This window comes from Gavia stellata, chromosome 13 (genome assembly GCF_030936135.1).
Source record: "Gavia stellata isolate bGavSte3 chromosome 13, bGavSte3.hap2, whole genome shotgun sequence".
NCBI lineage: Eukaryota > Metazoa > Chordata > Aves > Gaviiformes > Gaviidae > Gavia > Gavia stellata.
In genome coordinates this window covers 864,712-886,711 of record NC_082606.1, presented here as the reverse complement: position 1 = coordinate 886,711, position 22,000 = coordinate 864,712, and the positions used below count along the sequence as shown (strand labels likewise).

Here is a 22,000-nt window from a genome sequence, read left to right as displayed (position 1 = left end):
AATGAACAGCAATGAAGCTAACTTCAGCACTGGGGCCTGCAGTCCATGAAGAGATGCACTTTCTTTTAGCTAGAAAGTTGTAAAGGAACTGTTGTCTCCCTGCATGACACAGCCTGGCGTTCAGCTCTGCACTGGTGCTGGCCAAGGCTATACGTGTGCTTCCTTTGTGGAACAAACCAAAGAGAGATATCTGCTACCAACTCGATGCAGACTGGCTTTTGCCCCATAAATGACAGCTTGCCCCTTGTGAAATAAACTGCCCGTGGCCACATGGCATAGTGTTTATGTTTGATCTCTTTTGGGTTTCATCTAGTGTGCAGCCACCTAGCAGAACTCCTGTTTAAATTCTTCGATTCAAAGAGGGGTTTTGTGGCAGCTTAGCGAGGTGTGGTGATTTTCACTTTCCATGATAGTTTGCCCAGCATCTCCGTTTGGTGACCCTGGAGGTGTATATATATATACCCCCCCCCACACACACACACAGTGTTTTCATGGAATAGTTCCCACCTGGTAGAACTTTCTGTTTTCTTTGTGCCATGCCATGTTATGGGTGTATATGTGCTAAAAAGCTGTTTGGAAAAAGTGAGTTTCAACTACATCTTGTAAAAAAGTTTAATCTGAGTCTTTATGACAAAACTGAGCCTGTGACTACTGCTATGGTGTTGAGACTAGAAGAGGAGCTTCCCAACAGACATAATCTGGAATGGAGGAACCTGAAATTACCAAAAAAACCCCACCCAAACCCTTAAAAAAATTCCACAGGCCCAAACATTAGTCAATGACAGAAACTAATGATAAAATGGTTGCATTAGAATCAATGGATATTAATTTAGCTGTTGTATCTCACACACACAATTGCAAATTTGATGAATTTTAAGAGATCCTGAGAGTTGTGGTCAAGTGTGTTTTAAGAGTAGCTGAATCCAATGGACTAAAAGAGCTAGGGAATTCCTGCAGTCCTGGGCGGGGGAGTTGAACAACTACTCCTTACCCTCGTTTTCATGTCCTGCCAGCAGTGAGCCTGAGCGTGAATTCCCAATAGGTGCATGTACACACACACACACACACACAGAGCCACAAATGGATCAATGTGGACAGAAGGACACTGTCTTTACAGGTCTCCACGTAACACAGACAGCATGAAAGTGGCTCTCTACTAGCAGAAAATCCCCTTCATGGGTTTCCCTGTCTACCAGACCTTTTGTCTCCCCAGTTTTGGTCTCGCAGGACCTTGGTCTTGTCAATGTCTGACATCCAGAGTCCCAGTCTGTCCAGTAGTTGGACTTCAGACTTGTGGTCTCTCCAGTATCTTGCTCCCTAACAACAGTGTCTCCAATTTTTGGGCCCTAAACTTCTGTCAGGCTTTCAGGCCTCTTGTCCTACTCAATAGCTTTATGCTCATTACCAAGTTACTCACATATATGCACATGCATACATAAAAGGGAAAACCTTGAGGGAGGACGTAGAAAGGAAAATAGTTTAATAAAAAGGTGGGACAGATTGTGGTAACCAGGTGCAGTGGTTGACCGGACAAGTGTATTGACCAGTCCCTTTTATCTCCTCTTCTCTTCATTTTCCTGTGCTTGTTACCTTTCTTTATCTTCCTTTGGTTTTCCCCTAAAAACCCTGTAACATCTCCAATTCTTTCGTTTAATCCCCAATTATTGCTCCACTCCCAGACTTCCCACAGTAAATTCCTTACTACTTCATGCAGTAGTCCCTTTTAGTTTGCATATCATCTGGGAGAGTTTCACAGAATCACAGAATCACTAAGGTTGGAAAAGACCTGTAAGATCATCAAATCGAACCATCAACCCAACACCATCATGCCCACTAAACCATGTCCCACAATGCCATGTCCACAGGTTCCTTGAACACCTCCAGTGATGGTGACTCCACCACTTCCCTGAGCAGCCTGTTCCAGTGTTTCACCACTCTCTCAGGAAAGAAATTTCTCCTAACATCTGGCCTGAACCTCCCCTGGTGCAACTTGAGGCCATTTTCTCTTGTCCTGTCGCTAGTCACTTGGGAGAAGAGACCAACACCCACCTCTCTGCAACCCCCTTTCAGTTAATTGTCAAGAGCGAGAAGGTGTCCCCTCAGCCTCCTCTTCTCCAGACTGAACAACCCCAGCTCTCTCAGCCGCTCCTCATAAGACTTGTGCTCCAGACCCCTCACCAGCTTCATTGCCCTTCTCTGGACACGCTCCAGCACCTCAATGTCCTTCTTGTAGTGCGGGGCCCAAAACTGAACACAGGATTCGAGGTGCGGCCTCATTAGCGCTGAGTACAGAGGCACAATCACTTCCCTACTCCTGCTGGCCACACCATTTCTGACACAGGCCAGGATGCCATTGGCCTTCTTGGCCACCTGGGCACACTGCTGGCTCACATTCAGCCGGCTGTCAACCAACACCCCCAGGTCCTTTTCTGCGGGGGAGCTTTCCATCCACTCGTCCCCAAGCCTGTAGTGTTGCATGGGGTTGTTTTGACCAAAGTGCAGGACCCGGCACTTGGCCTTGTTGAACCTCATACAATTGGCCTTGGCCCATCGATTCAGCCTGTCCAGATCCCCCTGTAGAACCTTCCTACCCTCGAGCAGATCAACACTCCCTCCCAACTTGGTATCATTTGCAAACTTGCTGAGGGAGCACTCGATCCCCTCATCCAGTTCATTGATAAATATATTAAACAAGTCCTGAGGAAATGAAAAACGGACTCCATAGTCAATGGTAACAGGAGGTGGTTATTGTTTTGTAACATTTCCTTTTATACCTTCTCAACTGATCACACGTGATGCACGCGTGATGCACGCACCTCTTCTGCTTCTTTAATTGGCTTATAGCTGTTATCACGCAATATTTCAGTGGCTGTGGCTACAGAAGCTATTTACTCCTTTGTTTGTTCTCTACCCTGTTAAATTCCCTTTTTCCTCCTGGCTTTCTTCCAATGACCTTAGTTTATAGACGTGTTTATCAGCTCAAGGTCACTGGTGTACTGATCTCCTACAAAGACCAGCCCCAAAACTGAGTCCTGGGGGACTGGGCTTGTGACCGGCCGCCAACTGGATTGGACTCCTTTCACCACGACTCTCTGGGCTCGGCCGTCCAGCCAGTTTTTTACCCAGCGAAGAGTGAACCTGTCTAAGCCATGAGTCGCCAGCTTCTCCAGAAGCTGTTGCATCACCTTAGTAGGTTTCTGTACCAGTGACAACGGCTCAGTCATTTGCCTTTGATGGTCTTAGGGGTGACTGATTCAGATCGACTGGTTGTCAGCATTCTCCACCCTGTCATTGTTCCTCTGATCACTGTCTGTGTCCATTTTGTACAGTCATTAGCCAGATATCCTTATGGTGTGCTTATCAGTTCCAATTTATCATAGCTTGGAGAGTAGGGTTGCATCTGGAGACCTTAGTTGAAATGTATGTCAGTAGAAATAATATGGAGAACAATACATGCAAGTCCATTAGGACTGGTAATCCTGGCAGAGGAACATGTGGACCTGAGTGGAATTCTTCTCCTCCACGCAGAGAAGTGCAGACCTGAGCCTTGGAGATTAAACATAGACCAGGAAAAAAGAAAGCAGAATACGGGACAGTTAAAAGTTAAACAAAGATTTCAATCCCTACATAGGATTTGTCTGACTGAGCTTTAGATGCTTGCCTTGTAGGTTCCCGTTTCAGTCAATGGAAAGAAACAGGCAGTTCATCTGACCTACTGATACCTACCTTAGGATGACATACACTGTATCGAAAGTGCAGGTCTGATATTAACAAGGGAAACATAGATAACTGGTAAAGGAATAGGCATCCGAGTAGAAGCCATTTATAGTACATTCTGATGAATCCCACACCCAGTTTGTATGTTCATCTTCATTCTTGTTGTTTACTACATCATTGGTCAAATTTTCAAAGGCATTAATGGGAGCTAGATAAACCAAACATCTAGTCTTTTGGATTCAAGTTTCTCAGAACTGTGATCCTGAAGTTATCGAGAAGTAAGAGCTGGTCATCCTCTGTCACTATTTTTGCCTGTTGAAAAGTTTGCATGTGGAATGTACTATTTTTTTGAAACGGGAAATTTTAAAAGAATTGGTACATTGTTATAAGATAATTTTAAAACTATAGTGATGGACCATTTCCTAGGAAAATGAGAAATTCAAATAATTTATTTCAGCTTGAGAAGAAAAAATTAATGATGGCATAGAAATTCTAGTTCCTAGATATTGACCACAGGTGGCTGACTTCTTTAACATTCCTTTATAAAACATCATTGAAATATTTGAGAAGTTCATGAAGTGATTTACATGCCAGCTAACGTGACTATATCTTAGATTAAATCCAGGATTTTCCTTAAATCATCCAGAAGCAGACCCTTGCTTAGTGTGTTCTCTTCCAGCTATTTGACAGATGTGTCTTCAGATGGGATGACTCATTATCAAGAGGTGCCCGACTCTGTCATTAATCACAGAAAAATGAACTGACTAGATGTTAGACACCAGACGCTAAGAAAGAAGGATCCTGTCCTTGATAATTTACTTTCATATAACTGCAGTAAGATCTGGACACCTAGCTCAACAACCAGCACTTTCTATCATTTTGCCATGGTGACAGATGAAAGCAATAAATTTTCTATTACTGTTGATGTTTATGTCAGCCTTGCTACTTTGTTGCTTAATTTAAGAGTCCTGTTTGTGAGTTTGTTTTATTTTCCCCACAGATTTTTGACTGTAATCACAACTGTTATAGGCCAATCTTTTTACCTAGGACTTTGTTCAGGCACAATTATTGGCTATGCCAAGTCAGGCTGCTCAAACCAAAGTTTACTGTTTGTTCTTAAAAAACAGGCAATAGGCTTCTGATCTTGGTGTTGCCAGGTGGTGCACACACTGTCCCTGCCAAAGCTATTGCTATGCACACTGACTGTGTCTAGCTAATGTAACAAGGATGGGATTGATCAACCCTAATGTAGACACCCAGCTTTTACGCATCTAACTCAAAACTAAAACTTTATGCCTCCTCTATAGTCTATAGAGGGAATAGGCACTACCGGTGGGAGATTCATCTCCTCCTGTTGTGGTTTAACCCTAGCCAGCAACTAAGCATCACACAGCTGCTTGCTCACTCCCCTCACAGTGGGATGGGGGAGAGAATCAGAAGGGTAAAAGTGAGAAGCGTGTGGTGGGGTGAGAAGCAGAAAAGGCCATGACTCTGTGTAAGCACTGCTCAGCAGTAACTAAAACATCCCTGTATTATCAACACTGTTCTCAGCACAAGTCCAAAACACAGCGCCGTACTAGCTACTATGAAGAAAATTAACTCTATCCGAGCCAAAACCAGCACATTCTCCACCCTTATGCCATACCGTTTAGGTCGTGCTCAGGTCCTACACTATCCAATACATGCTCATTACCCACCACCCCTCTTCCCATTCTTTGATATAATACACAGATATTGTTCCCCTACTCTACCCCTGTAAAATGCCCATAAATATCCACAAGTGTCCACAAAATGTCCATTGAGTTCATTTAGTCCATGACTTTGGGCTCCATCTGTTATCGTGATCACTCAGGACAGCAGAGGTGGTGTGCTGCGTGGAGTTACTGGGTATCAAAGCAGCCCAGGTAGGGTCACTGTGTCACTTGCACTGCTTCTTGTAAGGCTCATCCTCCATTTGTTTGGGTGATTCCTGCTGTAGTATTTCCTATAACATGCAACTCAAATCATGGGTTACTGTTGGAGTGGGAGAACCACCCGGAGTAACAATGAAATCTCAATATGAGTATAGTCGTTCTCCCCTTTATTCAAGCTTACAGAGTATATATAGACAGATGCCAAGAACACGCGTCCGCAACAGTTGTATAATTGGCTTACAGCCTCTGTTCACGCGCCAGGGTGGCGAGTGTGATTGGTACAGTGCTCTTGTACATGCACAGGAGCACTTCTCCTCTTCGTGGATGTAGCTCCTTCTTCTTGTTTACCATTCCACTGTCTCTTATCACAACAGGCTTTCAAGGACAGTTAGCGGTTTCCTCTGAGCCTTCCCTCTCATCAGAGACTGGGTTGCTCATGGGAATCAGATTGTGTCCCTTGTTACTAAGCCATTCCTCCACAGGTTACAACAATTTAAATGTATACCCATTACAGTCTCCACCTCTGGTCCCTTTGGACGAGACCATAGGCTTTAAAATTGCAATTAACTCCTCCCCTTGCCCCTGCTCTGGCTTGGACTTATCCATAGACTGCACTCCCTTAGGAGTGTACCTGCTCCAAGTGGAGCCTTATCTATGAGTCACAGTCTCTCCAGGGATATACCTGCTGTGGCATAGACTTATCCACAGCCACAGTTGCTTTGAGGTTCCAGCGAGACCTTATCCATGGGCCACAATGCCTTCAGAGACGTACCTGCTCCAGTGTAGCCTTACCCACAACCACAGTCCCTTCAGGAGTGAACCTGCTCCAACATGGTTTTACCCATGGCTGCAGTCCCTCCAGGGGAGTACCTGCTCTGTCGAGGGCTTATCCATGGTCATATGCTTTGAGGTGCTCCAGCATGATCTCATGCACAACCACATGCTTCAGGGTACAGTTTCTGCAGCATGTGCATGTATCCACAGCCACAGATGCTTCAAGGTGTACCTTCTCCATCATGGACTTATCCTTGGGTCACAATCCCTTCAGAGGTATACCTGCTGTGGCACAGACATAACCACAGCCATAGATGCTTCAAGATGTACTTGCTCTGGTGCAGGCTTATCCACAGCCACAGACGCTTCAGGGTGTCCTGCTCCCGTGTGGACTCATCCACAGGTCACAGTCCCTTCGACTTGAATTCACACTGGAGTTCCAGCCTGTCCAGTCCAGCAGCACAGAAAAAGCAGCGATGCCTGGCCATCCACCAGCCCAAGTACATGGCCATTGCTGTTATCAGAATGTTCCCAGGCACAGCAGAGTAAGATGATGAGCAGCACAGCAGTACAGCAAGCAGCGAAAGCAAAAGGCAGCCTCTAACGAGCACTAGACTCTAATACACAGTAAGGCAAGCAAGCCCCATGGCAAGCGCAGGAGCCTGTCAGTTAATAGTAGTTAATAGCAATAACAGCTATAAATTCGATCTAGCACTTTCCAAAGAAATCTGTTGTTATCTTGCACCCTTCAAGCCCCACGCTGGGTGCCAAAAAAGGACTGTCGTGGTTTAACCCCAGCTGGCAACTAAGCACCACACAGCTGCTCGCTCACTCCCCCCACAGTGGGATGGGGGAGAGAATCAGAAGGGTAAAAGTGAGAAAACTTGTGGGTGGAGATAAAGACAGTTTAATAGGTAAAGCAAAAGCTGTGCACAATCAAAGCAAAACAAGGAATTAATTCACTGCTTCCCATTGGCAGGCAGGTGTTCAGCCATCTCCAGGAAAGCAGGGCTCCATCATGGCTAACAGTTACTTGGGAAGACAAATGCCATCACTCCTAACGTCTCCCCTTCCTTCTTCTTCCCCCAGCTTTATATGCTGAGCATGACATCATATGGTATGGAATATCCCTTTGGTCAGCTGGGGCCAGCTGTCCCAGCTGTGTCCCCTCCCAACTTCTTGTGCACCCCCAGCCTACTCACTGGTGGGGTGGGGTGAGAAGCAGAAAAGGCCTTGACTCTGTGTAAGCCCTGCTCAGCAGTAACTAAAACATCCCTGCATCATCAACATTGTTTTCAGCACAAGCCCAAAACATAGCCTCATACTAGCTACTGTGAAGAAAATTAACTCTATCCGAGCCAAGACCAGCACACCTCCTAATACAGGCTTCTAGATAAGGAGAGACCTGTCACAAACTAGGAGATGACATTTGTTGATGAGAAAAGGCATCTAGAGCACTGACTCAAATGTAGTGGTTCTCATATGGACACCTGAATTCCACCCTTGCTCCTTCACTTAGGGCAATATTGTTATGAACTTCTGCTATCTTAGGCAATCTGAATAATCACACTGAAGTAAGTGTTAAAAGAATTTTTTCAGGAAAGAATAGTAATGAGAAGAAATGGATCAAAACAATATTCTGTTTCTGTCTTTCTGTTGCAATCTCTGCCCTGCCACTTCTCTCTCTTCTCTGGGCTCTCACATTGCTTCTCTCTTTCTTATACCTTCTCTCTCTTTTCCTCCTATTTATCTGTGATCCACTGCAATTTTTAGACATATGTCTTGCAATCTAACTTTTTAACATTTCTAAGTAGCATACTTTCTAACTGTAAGAAAAGAGAGCCACCCCCCCATTGCCCTGATCTCCAGGATATTGTTTAAAAAACCAAATGCACCTTTTCATAAGTCACTTTTTCAAGTTAGTGTCAATGACTTCATTATAAAACAAAAGGAAACATTGGCTGTATGGAACCATGAAACAGTGGAATTCAAGATCCTGGGAGGGAATAAAAAGCAACAGCATAGTACAGACCCTAGACTCAGGATAGCAGACTTCAGTATTTTCAGGAAATGGGCTTGGCTAAACAAGGAACACAATAATGGAGCTCCAATGCAAAAAGGCAGCATACAGGAGATGGAAACAAAGCAGGGATTTAGAAACTACAAAGCAGGGACTTAGAAGCACTTTCCAGGGATATAGGCATTGGGTTAGGAAAACCAAAGCTCAGCTAAAGTTCAGACCAGCAAAGGACATCAAGGGCAACAAGAAGAGCTTCTACAGCTACATCAGTAATTGAAGGTTGAACAAAGAAAATGAGGCCATGTTGCTGAATGACACAGGTGAATAAGTGACAGCAGACACAAGTAAAGCAGAGATACTTAATGCCTTCTCTGTCTCAGCCTTCACCAATAAGGTACACTCTTGTCAAATCTACAGATGACTCAACTTGCAGGGAACCAGTTGATAAGCTCACTGGCAGGGATGCCGTCCAGAGGGACCTGACAAGTCAGAAGAATGGGCCAAGAGGAAACTCATGAAATTCAAGAAAGACAAAGTTCACCCCTAGGAAGGAAGAATACCTTGCAGCAGTATGAGCCTGGGACGGATGGGCTGAGGAGCAGCTGTGCAGGAAAAACTCTGGGAGATTTTCAAGACCTGATAGGATAAAACTCTGAGCTGCCTGGTCTGACCTCATAGCTGATTCTGCTTTGAGCAGGAGGTTGTACCAGAGATCTCCTGAGATCCCTTCCAACTTGACTTATCCTATGACTCTAAAGAAGTGCATTTGATATTTCTGTTAGGCCAATTTTAACAGCTTCATTCTAATTCTGTGAAAGAAAAAATATTTAGAGTCGTTTTCACATGCTATCTAATGGCAAAATATGGGTGAAAACATATGTGATACATTATTTATTTTACTACTTTTATTAACTTGTTGAGATATTCATACTATAATAAAATAAATATATGTAGATGGTGATTTTTAAAATACTAGTGTTTTTGTCTTATTCTAATCTTTTAAAAGGAGAATTGTCATTACGATCCTTGCGAGTTCAGCAAGTATACTTGTGATTAGTAAAGCAAATATATCTATCCCAAGCTATTACAAATTATTATCGGCAATCAAGAGTATAACAGCAATCAATAATAATGGCAACAAATAATAGCAACAATCAATAACAATGACAATAATAGCAGCACTCCATAACAGCAGCAACAGATATATATTTAATATTACAGGTTACTGCAAAGTAATATAACAACTTATGATAGATTACTTATATGCATTAAACCAATGCCAGAGAGAGGGCAAACTATCCCAGAGAGTAGGACAAACTGATCTCAGAAGGGGATCCAACCATCTCAGGAGTGGGAGGACAAACCACATTGACCCCAGAAGTGGGTCCAGAGGGGAAACAAAACAACAGACTCTCACTTCAAAAGTTATCCACATCACAGAGTTTGAGGTGAGCTAGGTGTCCCTGGCGAGGGTCCATAATGTTGTAGAAAGTTCATGCTGAGAGCTCAACCTGTTTAGAAAAAGTACATGCAGAGCACAGGCAGAAAGAAGGGAAAGAGGCATGAGCACAGTTGCTGGTGCTGGCAGTGCCAGGGAGCATCAGGCAGGGCTCTGGGAGGTCCCAATAAAAAGCAACGGGCGGAGCAGAGTGGCGCAGCGGAAGCGTGCTGGGCCCATAACCCAGAGGTCGATGGATCGAAACCATCCTCTGCTAACTGTTTTTCCCCCCACTCCTCACAGCCGCTGCCTCTCCCTTACTAACAGCAAGTGTTAACCTGCACTGCTGTGACTCCAGCTCTCTGGGCACCCATGGCCATGGCCCTCCCACACCCTCAGCCCCTTATCTCTGCCACTGCCATTTTCTTTCTCCTATTGCTGTCTTAGCAGCCAGCACTCCCAAAGTGCCCCTCAGCAAGGCAGAATGGTGGGTGTGGAGCAGCAGGCACAGCATAGCACAGAGCTCTCCCCACAAGGCAGTGGGTGTCCTGGGGACCATCTGGGCTTTGTCTCCATCCTAGTCTGTTTGCTGCCTTGCCCACTTGCAGGTCCAGCCAGGAGCAGGGCTGAGCAGGTATTCCCAGTGGGCACTGTATTGGCTATATGTGGCTAGGTGTTGGTAGTGGAGGGCAGAGGGGGTGCTGCAGGGTGGTCTCTGTGAGAAGAGGTAAGAGGCTGTCCTGTGCTGGACACAGCTGGTTCCACCTCCACAACATACCCAGTACAGGACACAGCTAAGCCATCAGCAAAGTTTATGACCTCTGTTGAAACATATTCCAGAAAGGGTAGGAAATGCCAGATGGAGAGAGGAGGAAGAAAAAAAAAGGGTCAGAAAAAGCAGAGGGAAAAAAATTCCCCCCTGTGCCATGTGGGTAAGTAGAGGAGGCTGGAGTCAAGGAGTGAGGTTGAGCCTGGGTAAGAGGGAGGAAAGGTGCTGTTTTATGGTTGTTTTCATTTGTCACTATGTGAATCTATTTCAATTGGCAATAAATTAATTTTCCCCAAGATGAGTCTGGTTTGTTCACGACAGTTTTTGCTAAGCCATGTCCCTGCGTTTATCTCGACCTGGAAGCTTTCTCGTCCTATTTTCCATGTCCCACATCCCACTGAAGGTAGGGAAAGGGGTGAGCAGGTGGGTGGGTGTTTGGCTGTTAGCTATGCTTACACCATCACAGGTACACACATACAAACACATGTACACTTGCATAGTCAATGCGCAGCCAGTACACGTATGAACGCAGGTGTGGAGTGGTGCCATTACCAGCACCCCAAAAAGCACCATAAGCACTCACACAGGCATGAACAAAACAAAGGCCCAATCCTTTTCTTTTCCTCTGGCTGCTCTGGGCTCAAGATCAGTATTGGATGCACACACACCCTCCATCCCACATGCACACTAGTGATTACCTCGAACCCTGGGCCGTAACATAGGTCTGTGCAGAGTCCATGCCTGGAGCTCAGTCCTGGTTTGTCCAGTGTCCTGCTCCAACCCTGGGGAGTCCCTGATGCTGATCTCCCCTAGTTGGTGGCTAATGCAGCTTGAGATTTCCTAGCGAACATCTCACAAGTACAGAAACACACATACTCTGTAGCAGCTTGTAGTAGTGTGTGTACAAGGGGCTGAAAGGAGAAGCATGGCCAGTCTTTGGACAAACAGGAGGGAGACAGTCTGTGAAGTGGAGAAACAGGAAACTATAAATTCCAGAGATGCGTTGGTGGTATAGTGGTGAGCATAGCTGCCTTCCAAGCAGTTGACCCGGGTTCGATTCCCGGCCAACGCAAACAAACTTTTCTTAAGCTGGACTCCACGGTGCTTTGCCTTTCTTGCTCCCAAACCCCCCACTCAGCTTTGCCCAGCAAGTTCAATCCCCACCTGTAAGGAAGTAGTCACAGAGCAGCTGCTGGGCAGCCACCTCCGCTACTCACTGTATAAACCATGCTTACAGGCACGGAGCTCTGCCCTGCTCCTCCCAGCCCCCACAGCAGCCCTGGCTCCACACAGCCTTTTGCAACACCTCCATGTCCCCAAGCATCTCTGCCTTCTCCCAGGCCTGTAAGGGGGGAAAGCCTCAGACCTGCTGCTGGGTCCCACAGGAACAGCCCCAGGTCTTGTAAGCTCTGTTGTGCAAACCTGGACTGCTGTGATCAGAGCAACACAGAGGCAGGGTGCTGTCCCTGTAACCCTGGGTGAGAGGCAACAGACTACTCTCATCCTCTACTCCCTCTCATGATGCACCTGCTTTGCTGGGCAGGCTGTCTCTTCATCCCCGGTGCTCCCCAGTTTCTCTCCCAGGGACCCCAGATGAAGATGCTGGTGAGAAATGCTGATACAGTGTCAGCTGCTTGGGGCCCTGGAGGACGCCCAGCCAAGACCAGTGCTTTCTGCCTGCTGGGGTGGCTCCAGGCTGGGCTCCTCACTGTGGTGTTGGTACAGGAGGCAGAGGGATTTCTAGTCTGTCCCAGAGCTAATCCTGCTGCTGCTGCTGGTGGTTGCACCTGGCAAGAAAAGCATACTGCTGTGGCAGGTTACAAATGAAGATCAATAATGCCTAGGTGGGGACCAAGGCATACACTGTCCTTCATGAGGCCAGGTATGCAATTTGGGTGCATGGTGGGAGGATGCCTGTTCTTTATGTAATGCCTCAAAGTCACACAGGAGTGAATTTGCTCTCCATCTTCCTCTATCTTTTCCATGTTTCCAGTGTTGGCTGGTCAAATGTGGGGTTTCACCCCTTCAGAGGGGACGCTGGCCTGTTTTCAGAGCAAAGCGTTATTTCCTCTGTAGCACTCTTTCCTGAAAACAGACCCTGGTATGCATTGTAACTTGGTTGGAAATAGTATGTTTAACAATCAAGACTCCATGGTTGAGATCATATGTTCCCAGCCCAAGTGCAGAGCTACTGACCTACCCTGTCCAGGCTCCGGCATTGCAGAGACATCCTGAAGTTTACTGGAACTGAATGTAATGATGTTCCTGGTAACTAACTGAGACACCCTCATTTCTCTTGCAGCTTATAGCCTGTGGGCCAAGGGAAACACAAGGAGCCTCTCACAACTAGATTCTCTACATGAAGGGGACAAAGCTTCTCAAGTCTCTGATTCCAGGGTTGCTTAAAGCAAAAAAAGCAACATTCTTTGCTGTGCTGACAGTCATAAACCATTCTGGGCAGCGGGGTTGTTATGGAAGGTTTGGGTTGGCACAGTATTTACCGACTCCCACTCTGTCATCAGCAGTGCTACAAGTCGGTGGAGTTACAAAGAGGGGGATTGTGACTGAGGATGCTCTGTTCCCCACTGAAATGCCCACCCTGTCCCCATCTTGCAGGCACACTGCCTACATCCAGACCTGAAAACCAGTGCCTTCTTCCTTTCCACTCCACACCCATCCCCCGGAGTTTATTCCCACAACACCAATGAAAGAGAGAATTGCAGTGGTTGTTTTTCATATGAAGTTTGCGAACACCTGTTGAGAGGACCTATCAAAAGCTCTGTATTAACTTTCACATCTGAACAATTGGGCAACTGGTCTTTGACCTCCGTCACAGTAAAACAGGGTTACTGTGTGTGGCATTTCTCGTATTTCCACCTGCGACCACTGTTTTTTGCCCTCCCACTGGTCCCCACTGACAAGAGAATGTCACTCTCTTCTTCACTCTGCCTGTTCACCCTCCCATCCCAGGCATTTAGAAACATGCATAAAGTGCCCCCTCAGCCTTCCGTTCCCCAGGCACAGCAATCCCATCTCTCCCAGCCTGTACTTGTGTGACAGATGAGCCAAGTCCTTAATCACCTCAGTGTCCCCTTTGGCAGGGCTGACCGAGCCCCTAGCTGTGCAGAAATGGGAATTAGTAACACAATGACATGAGTGGAGTCCCTGTAAGGGCACCTGGCATGCAGATGTCCGTGCCGCCTGCAGACGAAGAACATTTTGCAGAAGGCTTTCCACATGCTGCTGCGAACAGATTAGACCAGGAGAGAAAGCACAAACAACAGCATTCAGTCAGGGGAAGATGTGCAGCTGCCCCAAAGTTCATGCACCTCAAGCAGCAATGAGTGCTGAGAGGTTTTGGTGGTGCAGTGTTGAGGAAAATAATGCATCATCTGTGAGACAAAACAGCGACACTGGATTTAGCTTTGCGCTTGGCTGCATGCTTGCATGTAGGATGCCTTGGTTTACTGCTGAGTAGCTTAGGTGCTTTTTGCCGCAAAAACACGTGTAACAAAGTTCATCAGCAAAAGGAAAAGAAATATAAACCTGACTTCCAAATGCCAGAACTCTGGCTGAGATTCAGGCTCAGAAAGGCAAGTTGTCCCTACCTGTTTCCGAAGGTGCCCTCCACAACTCAGCTGAGTACACGTGTCCATGTTTTCCTGCCACCTCAGGAAGTGTTGTCATCTCAGCCCAGTTCATAAGTCTGCTTCTGTCCTCTGCCAGTGAGTACTCAGAGCAGGCAGTGAAACGTAACTGCTTCCTGAGCATACATGCAAGACACGCTCAGTACGCTGCCAGAAGAAATCAGATCAGCTCTCAAGTGCTTTCAGTGGCGGGACTCAAGGCTGACCGAGAAAGATACCACAGGGATATGATGACCAGGTTACAGATGCACGCTCCATTTCTCTAAGGCTTTTCAGTCTTTCTCTTGCCTGCTTCCTTATTTTTGGTGCATTGAAGCTCCACCCTCAACTGGCAGTAAGCTCAGCACAAAGGACGATACTTTTCATTGCATGGCAGATGGCTAACTGAGGGAGGAGGGGAACAAACCACAAGGACTCTTCATCAATGCTACACAAAGTCTTTAATGAGAAGGAGCAAAGACAGTGGCACAGAACAGATGCCAAGAAGCAAGTCTGCAGGGTTCAGGGAGGCACAGAGAATGGCCCATTTCCCAAGGACAAGATCCATACCAAGTGCTTGCCTTTTCCCATTCTGCTCTACCTGGTGGCAATCCCAGCCCACCAAGAGCAGTCCCTAACTCCAGCACCGTCCCCCTGTCAGCAGGAGGTTCACCAAAGCAGAAGAGAACGAGCCCTTTCTCAAGGAGCTCAGAGCAAAGCAGAGGCAGAGGAGGGATGGTGAGGCCTGCCGTGGAATGAGGAGCAGTGGGCACACGTCTCTCCTGCCAGGTGGGATGAGGACACCCAGCCCATCTGCATGCCATGGCCCTGCTCCTGCTGCAGGGTCTTCATTTTCCTTCCAGCTCCGAAGAGGATGATCCGCTGGCTTCAGCAGTTCAGACTGCATTGGGGTGGAGGCAGACACAGCCCTGACCCCCCCAGACCAAGGGAGCCTCCAGAAGAGATGGGAACCCCCCCGGCACTCAGGGAGCTCCCAACAGCAGCTGACAGAGAGGATCCCACGGCTGTGCTCTGAGGGAAAGAGGTGAGGATGGGGCCCGGCAGGGTCACCACCACCGGGGAGGCCTGGATGGCCACCGTCGAGTCAGCGCAGTGGGCGACACAGGGCTCACTGCAGCTGCTTGCAAGTGGGGTTGGGCCAGAGGCGCCGCAGGGGCGTGGGAGACAGGGTCTGAAGCAAGACATCTCTTGGTGAGGGAGGCAAAGCTGAAACACAGAGCAGAGAGGAAACACAGACCCCAACGTCAGCCTGTCTTTTTTTTCCTCAGCTCTCTCTGAAGATCCACTTTGCTGCCCTCCATCTCCATTTCTAGCTCCATGTCCAGAGAGGGCCTGCAGCTGATCTTGCTAACACACACAACAGGCGTGACATCTCACCTTAAGGCTAGATTTGAAGCACTGGAAGCAAAGATGTGCCTAACTGGCTGATGATTCTACCAGGATCTCGTCCTGCATTTTCTGGTGCAAGAGCATGGGTGAAGAGTACCACAGCACAACTAGGCTGGGTTGAACAGGTGTCTTAGTAATCACCTCTTAAAAACACACACTGTGCCAACAGCTCTCAGGGCACTCATCACGGCCTCAAAGTTGCCCAGTGCAGAAAGGCTGACCCACCTATGGGATAAGTCCATGCACAGTGGGTTTAAAGCACCCATGGAAACACTGATCATATCCAATCTCCAGAAACAACAACTGCTGCATTGAAGAAGGCACTGGATACACTTGGCCATTAGGTTAGAGACCATCTCCTGCAGGTGGAAATTCTACCAAGCAGATCTCCCTGCAGCTGAACCTCATTGATCCCCTTCTGCTTGACAGAACCCCCCTCTTCCCAGCTCTCCCCAGCCATCCCCATCAAAATGGAATGAGCTTACAGCCCTAGAATATTTCCATTGCAGGGCTGAGCTGACGCAGGCCAAATATCAACCTGAGTAGCCACCATGACAGCAGTTCAGCCCACAGAGAGAGATGGAGCGGGCTCAGGCTTACCTCGTTGCTTGAGGAAAGAGGCAAGAGAGGAGGATGCAGAGCCTGGAGCAGCGCAAGCTTTTATGCTGTGTCCCAGGGCCCTACGGGGTCACAAACATTCCTTGTTCATGAAGCATCTAAACACCTAGTAGCTGTTGCTAGCTGAGGCCTCGCTGGTGATTAAGCCCTTGCCTCTTTCATGTGAAATGTTTTGCTCCCACTTCATACCACTGAACATCAATACGATTCATCTGTGTCCCAGCTTCATAAAGCCAATTAACTTGTCTCAGGCTAGCTATGCAGAGATTTTAAGTGGCTTTCCATCACACAGATCTCATTCAGCACGTTGCCATCTTCATGGTGAGCCTGGTGACTCATAATGGTAAAATTCAGCTATGAGGGACACATCAAGACAACTCTCAAGTGCTTTCACTGCGCGGACTCAGGCTAACCCTGAGATACATCTCTTTCCCTGTGGGTTATCCCTGTAGGCTTGCAGGAGATGGTAGAAGAGACTCACATCTCCAGGGATGCGGCAAAGATCAACGACAAGGAAGGACCATTGTGGGCTAGGGACTTGCCCCTTGTGAGCAAAAGTGAGGGCCATGAGGACCTTTCTTATGCTCATCAGCCTTGGAGACAGCCTGTTTTTTCTGCCTACAAGCCCAGGGAATGAAGCCAGATTCATGACATCGAAGAGTAGAACAGAGAATCAGGCAGGTCTCTTTCAAGTGGTCTATCCATAGGATCTCCATAGAGATCCATCATGTCACTTGAAGACTTCACCAGGCCCTCATGCTTCTTCCAGCCAGGGGTCTGGGCTCAGCCTGGGAGATGGAGAGCCTGTTGGAAACAAGGAAATCAACACATAGGATGGTGATCAAAGAGATAGCCGCATCCTTCCCTGAAAGAGACCCACACCCAAATTGACTTGTTTTGCTCAGTAAGGTCATCCCTGAGGCCAGAGTCCTGGATGGCCTGCTTCTGAGGAGAGGCTCAGGGCAGGGAGCCAAAAGCTCATAGCTCTTTTTCCTGGGTCGGGTATGGTATGGCACATTCCACGCATTTGAAATATTAAAGGGACATTGAATCAGAGCTCCTGGGAGTCATCGTGATGTGAAAGAGTTGGGAAAAACCCTGAACTCTAGGTAAACATGAGTCACCCTGCTATGGACTTCAGTGGAGATGGTGGCCCGGCCTCAGGCGTGCCAGGGATAACAGAGCTCATAGCCTCATTCCTCCAAAAGTTCTGCTCTCCTCAAAGGAATTTCCACACATTTTAGCAGCATTCCTGGTGCTTCTATTCAATCTAGTGCTGCTGCTGCCTTCCAAGTCATTGGCTTTTGGTCGCTGCTTAAGGACTCAAATGACTCAGTGCACCCCAGAATAATGAAGGTTAGAAGGGACCTCTGGGACGACCTCCTGTTCCAAGTAGTTCAAACTTCACAGTTACCTCAGGAAGCTCTGGGACTTGTGCTGTTGACTTCTGAACAATGCCACTGTCAGAGGGGTCACTGTCTCTTGGGCAGCTCTTCCAGGGCTGCACCGTACACCCTTTCACTTCTTTTCCCACAAAAACAGCTGGCATTTCCCTTGTTGCAACTTGTTAGTGTTGGTCTTGCGCTTTTGCAGTGCCCCGCTCGTTGCAGTGCTGCCATGAGCCTACTCTGGCCCATCAGCTGCAGAGACAGAAGTGACCTTAAAATCAAACTACAAACAACACGCCTGTAGCTGGCCCAGCAGGGAATGAGGCAGAAGGGAACTCACAAGCACATAGCCCAAAATGTGCATGCTGCTGCTCATCAGGAACACAAGCACCTAGCACAAGCCATGTTCCTGCAGATGGTTTATTGCCTGTGAAGACAGACGTGATCTCACAGTCAACATCCAAGCCATGTTCTGGCTTCTGGCCAGTCAGATACTCAGGTAGTAGGGACCTAACTTGCATATCAATGTTTGGTGGTATGAGGTGGGAGCAAAATATTTCAGCTGAAAGAGGCAAGGACTTAATCATCAGCGAGGCCTCAGCAAGTGGCAACTGTTAGGCATTTAAATGTTTCATGAGCAAGGAATGTTTGTGACGCCGTGGGGCTCTGGGACACAGCATAAAAGCCTGCGCTGCTCCAGGCTCTGCATCCTCCTCTCTTGCCTCCCTTTCCTCGAGGAACAAGGTAAGCCTGAGTCCGTTCCATCTCTCCCTGTGGGCTGAACTGCTGTCATGGTGGCTACTCAGGTTGATACTTGGGCTGCGTCAGCTTGGCCCTGCAATGGAAATATTCTAGGGCTGTAACCTCTTTCCCTTTTGGTGGAGGTGGCTGGAGAGAGCTGGGAAGAGGGGGGTTCTGTCAAGCAGAAGGGGATCAGTGGGGCTCAGCTGCAGGGAGATCTGCTTGGTAGAATTTCCACCTGCAGGAGATCGTCTCTACCAAATGGCCAAGTGTATCCAGTGCCTTCTTCAATGCAGGAATTGTTGTTTCTGGTAATTGGATATGATCAGTCTTTCCACAGGTGCTTTAAAACCACTGTGCATGGTCCTATCCCAAAAGTGGTCAGCCTTCCTGTGCCATGATGAGGCCATGATGAAGGCTGTGGGAGCTGTTGGCACAGTGTGTGCTTTTACAAAGTTGTGTATGTACCCGTCATGTATGTTAGCAAGATCAGCTGCAGGCCTTTTCTGGACATGCAGCTAGAAATGGAGATGGAGGGCAGCAAAGTGGATCTTCAGAGAGAGCTGAGGAACAGAAAGACAGACTGATGTTGGGGTCTGTGTTTTCTCTCTGCTCTGTGTTTCAGCTTTGCCTCCCTCACCAAGAGATGTCTTGCTTCAGACCCTGTCTCCCACGCCCCTGCGGCGCCTCTGGCCCAACCCCACTTGCAAGCAGCTGCAGTGAGCCCTGTGTCGCCCGCTGCGCTGACTCCACGGTGGCCATCGAGGCCTCCCCGGTGGTGGTGACCCTGCCGGGCCCCATCCTCACCTCTTTCCCTCAGAGCACAGCTGTGGGATCCTCTCTGTCAGCTGCTGTTGGGAGCTCCCTGAGTGCCGGTGGGGTTCCCATCTCTTCTGGGGGCTCCCTTGGTCTGGGGGGGTCAGGGCTGTGTCTGCCTCCACCCCAATGCAATCTGAACTGCTGAAGCCAGCGGATCATCCTCTTCGGAGCTGGAAGGAAAATGAAGACCCTGCAGCAGGAGAATGGCCATGGCATGCAGATGGGCTGGGTGTCCGCATCCCACCTGGCAGGAGAGACGTGTGCCCACTGCTCCTCATTCCACGGCAGGCCTCACCATCCCTCCTCTGCCTCTGCTTTGCTCTGAGCTCCTTGAGAAAGGGCTCGTTCTCTTCTGCTTTGGTGAACCTCCTGCTGACAGGGGGACGGTGCTGGAGTTAGGGACTGCTCTTGGTGGGCTGGGATTGCCACCAGGTAGAGCAGAATGGGAAAAGGCAAGCACTTGGTATGGATCTTGTCCTTGGGAAATGGGCCATTCTCTGTGCCTCCCTGAACCCTGCAGACTTGCTTCTTGGCATCTTTTCTGTGCCACTGTCTTTGCTCCTTCTCATTAAAGACTTTGTGCAGCATAGCTGGAGACTCGTGCTGGTTTGTTCTCCTCCTCCCTCAGTTAGCCTCTTGATCTGCAAGGAAGAGTATCGGCCTTTATGCTGAGCTTACCACCATTTCTGGATGGAGCTCGCTGAACTGAGACCAGACGATCAAAAATAAGGAAGCAGGCAAGAGAAAGGCTAAAAAGCCTCAGAGAAATGGAGCATGAGTCTGTAATCTGGTCATCACGGCCCTGTGATATCGCTCAGGGTCAATGTTGAGCCCCGCCACTGAAAGCACTTGAGAGCTGACCTCATTTCTTCTGGCAGTGTACCCAGGGGGCTTTGCATGTATGGTGAGAAAGCAGTGACTTTTCACTGCCTGTCCTGAGTACCCCCTGGCAGAGGACAGAAGTGGGCTCATGAACTGGTCTGAGATGACAACACTCTTCCATGGGTTTGTCTCCCCCCCAGGCTGCCTGTTGTCCGCTGAAGGAGAGAAGACTGGACCACTTTGATCATCTGCAGGCAAACATGGCTACAGCTGGTTGCTGTACTCCTGTGGAGGGGTGGGATGGGGAGAGGATGGTGGTACAGGGTGTAAAGGAATGCACCAGGAGACAAGGCAATGTGGCATCTCCTGAGAGTGATGTTTGTGCCAGGAAGGGAAGTGATGCACAATATGTGGTTTGTGGTGAGGATCAATGAGGTGGCAGAAAAAATCGGACATGTGGGCTCAGCTGGGTTGTGGAGGGCACCCCGTGGGCACCAGCCCCATGTTTGACCAGGCAGCACTGGAGAGGTTGAAAAGATGGAGGAGGATGGAGAGCAAATTCACTCCCGTGTGACTTTGAGACATTACATAAAGAACAGGCCTCCTTCATCCACAGCCCCAAAATGGTATGCCTGTCTTCATGAAGCACAGTGTGTACACAGTGTGTATATATTGTACCTGGCCACGGCCGCATGCTTTCCTTGCCAGGTGCAACCAGCAGCAGCAGCAGGACTAGCTCTGGGCCAGGCCAGAAATCCCTCTTTCCTGGCTCCTCTACCAGCGCCACAGTCAGAAGCCCAGCCTGCAGCCCTCCCAGCAGGCAGAAAGCACTGGTCTCAGTTGGTCTCAAGGCTGCAGGGAGGTGAGGGGAGCAGCTTGAATCCCCCAGAGAAAGCTGTGTGGTTCCTGAGCCCGAGAAGCTGTCAAGGCACCATGGAGCTGGGCTGAAGAAAATTTTCCCTGCGTTGGCCAGGAATCAAAGCCAGGTCAACTGCTTGGAAGGCAGCTATGCTCACCACTATACCACCAACACACCTGGGGGCACTAGTGCCTCCTGCTTCTGCTCCTCACAGACTGGATGGCCTCCTCCTTCCAGCTCCCCCCCCCCCCCACACTTCCTCAAGCCACTCCTAGTGCTCACCCTCTTCACTGCAACCACCTCCCACCCTTGCTCTGCATGCAGGCAGGCGCTGCCACATGTACCACCTCCTCACACCAATTCCTCAACGTCATTTTCCAAATATTCCTGCTCCAGAGCCAAAAGGGAATTGGAGCTGCTTTCATCTGGTGATGGAAATTACCTGTTTTGCCAGTGCTGGCAAAAAGATCTAGACAAACCAAAACAAACTCCCTCCTGTTGTCCTCTAACTCATCCACACCTCCCATTTATTCTCCCTTCACCCTCCTCACTTTTCCTCAGTCAGGCTCCACTTTGTCCTTTCCATGCATCTCTTGCACTCTCCCAGGCCATTCCCTCTACACAACAAGAACAACCTGCATGGAAGGTGTCGTAGTTTTTGTTTAAGGTTTCAAGGGCTCAGTTTTGGGACCGGTCTGGTTTAGATAACTTTATTGATGATCTGGATGAGGGGATCGAGTGCACTGTCAGCAAGTTTGCAGATGACACCAAGTTGGGTGGGAGTGTTGATCTGCTGGAGGGTCGGAAGGGTCTGCAGAGGGGTCTGGACAGGCTGGATCGATGGGCCAAGGCCAAGACATATCCCCAGGAGGCTGGAGGTGCTGCTGGAAGGACACCATCTTCCCTGCAGAAACGTCCCCACCCTAGTGCTCACAGCAGCCTTGGAGTCCCCCTCAGATAAATTTGAGAAGCAAAGTGGGGTCTAATAGAACACAACTACCACCATCCCTGCTTTCCTCCACATGGCTGTCTGGGGTTCCTTCAGCACCTGTGGAGCCAGCTCAAGTGGTCAAAGAGACAGTCCCC

General features: G+C 48.5%; 2 non-coding genes across 2 annotated transcripts; both read left to right on the top strand.

Moving 5' to 3' along the window:
- The first annotated feature begins 10,067 nt into the window (after window positions 1-10,067).
- On the top strand, window positions 10,068-10,139 carry TRNAM-CAU (transfer RNA methionine (anticodon CAU)). Its single transcript has one exon. It is a non-coding gene; the product is annotated as a tRNA-Met (tRNA).
- Window positions 10,140-11,631: 1,492 nt separating this feature from the next.
- Window positions 11,632-11,703, top strand: TRNAG-UCC (transfer RNA glycine (anticodon UCC)). The gene has a single exon. It is a non-coding gene; the product is annotated as a tRNA-Gly (tRNA).
- The last annotated feature ends 10,297 nt before the right edge of the window (window positions 11,704-22,000 follow it).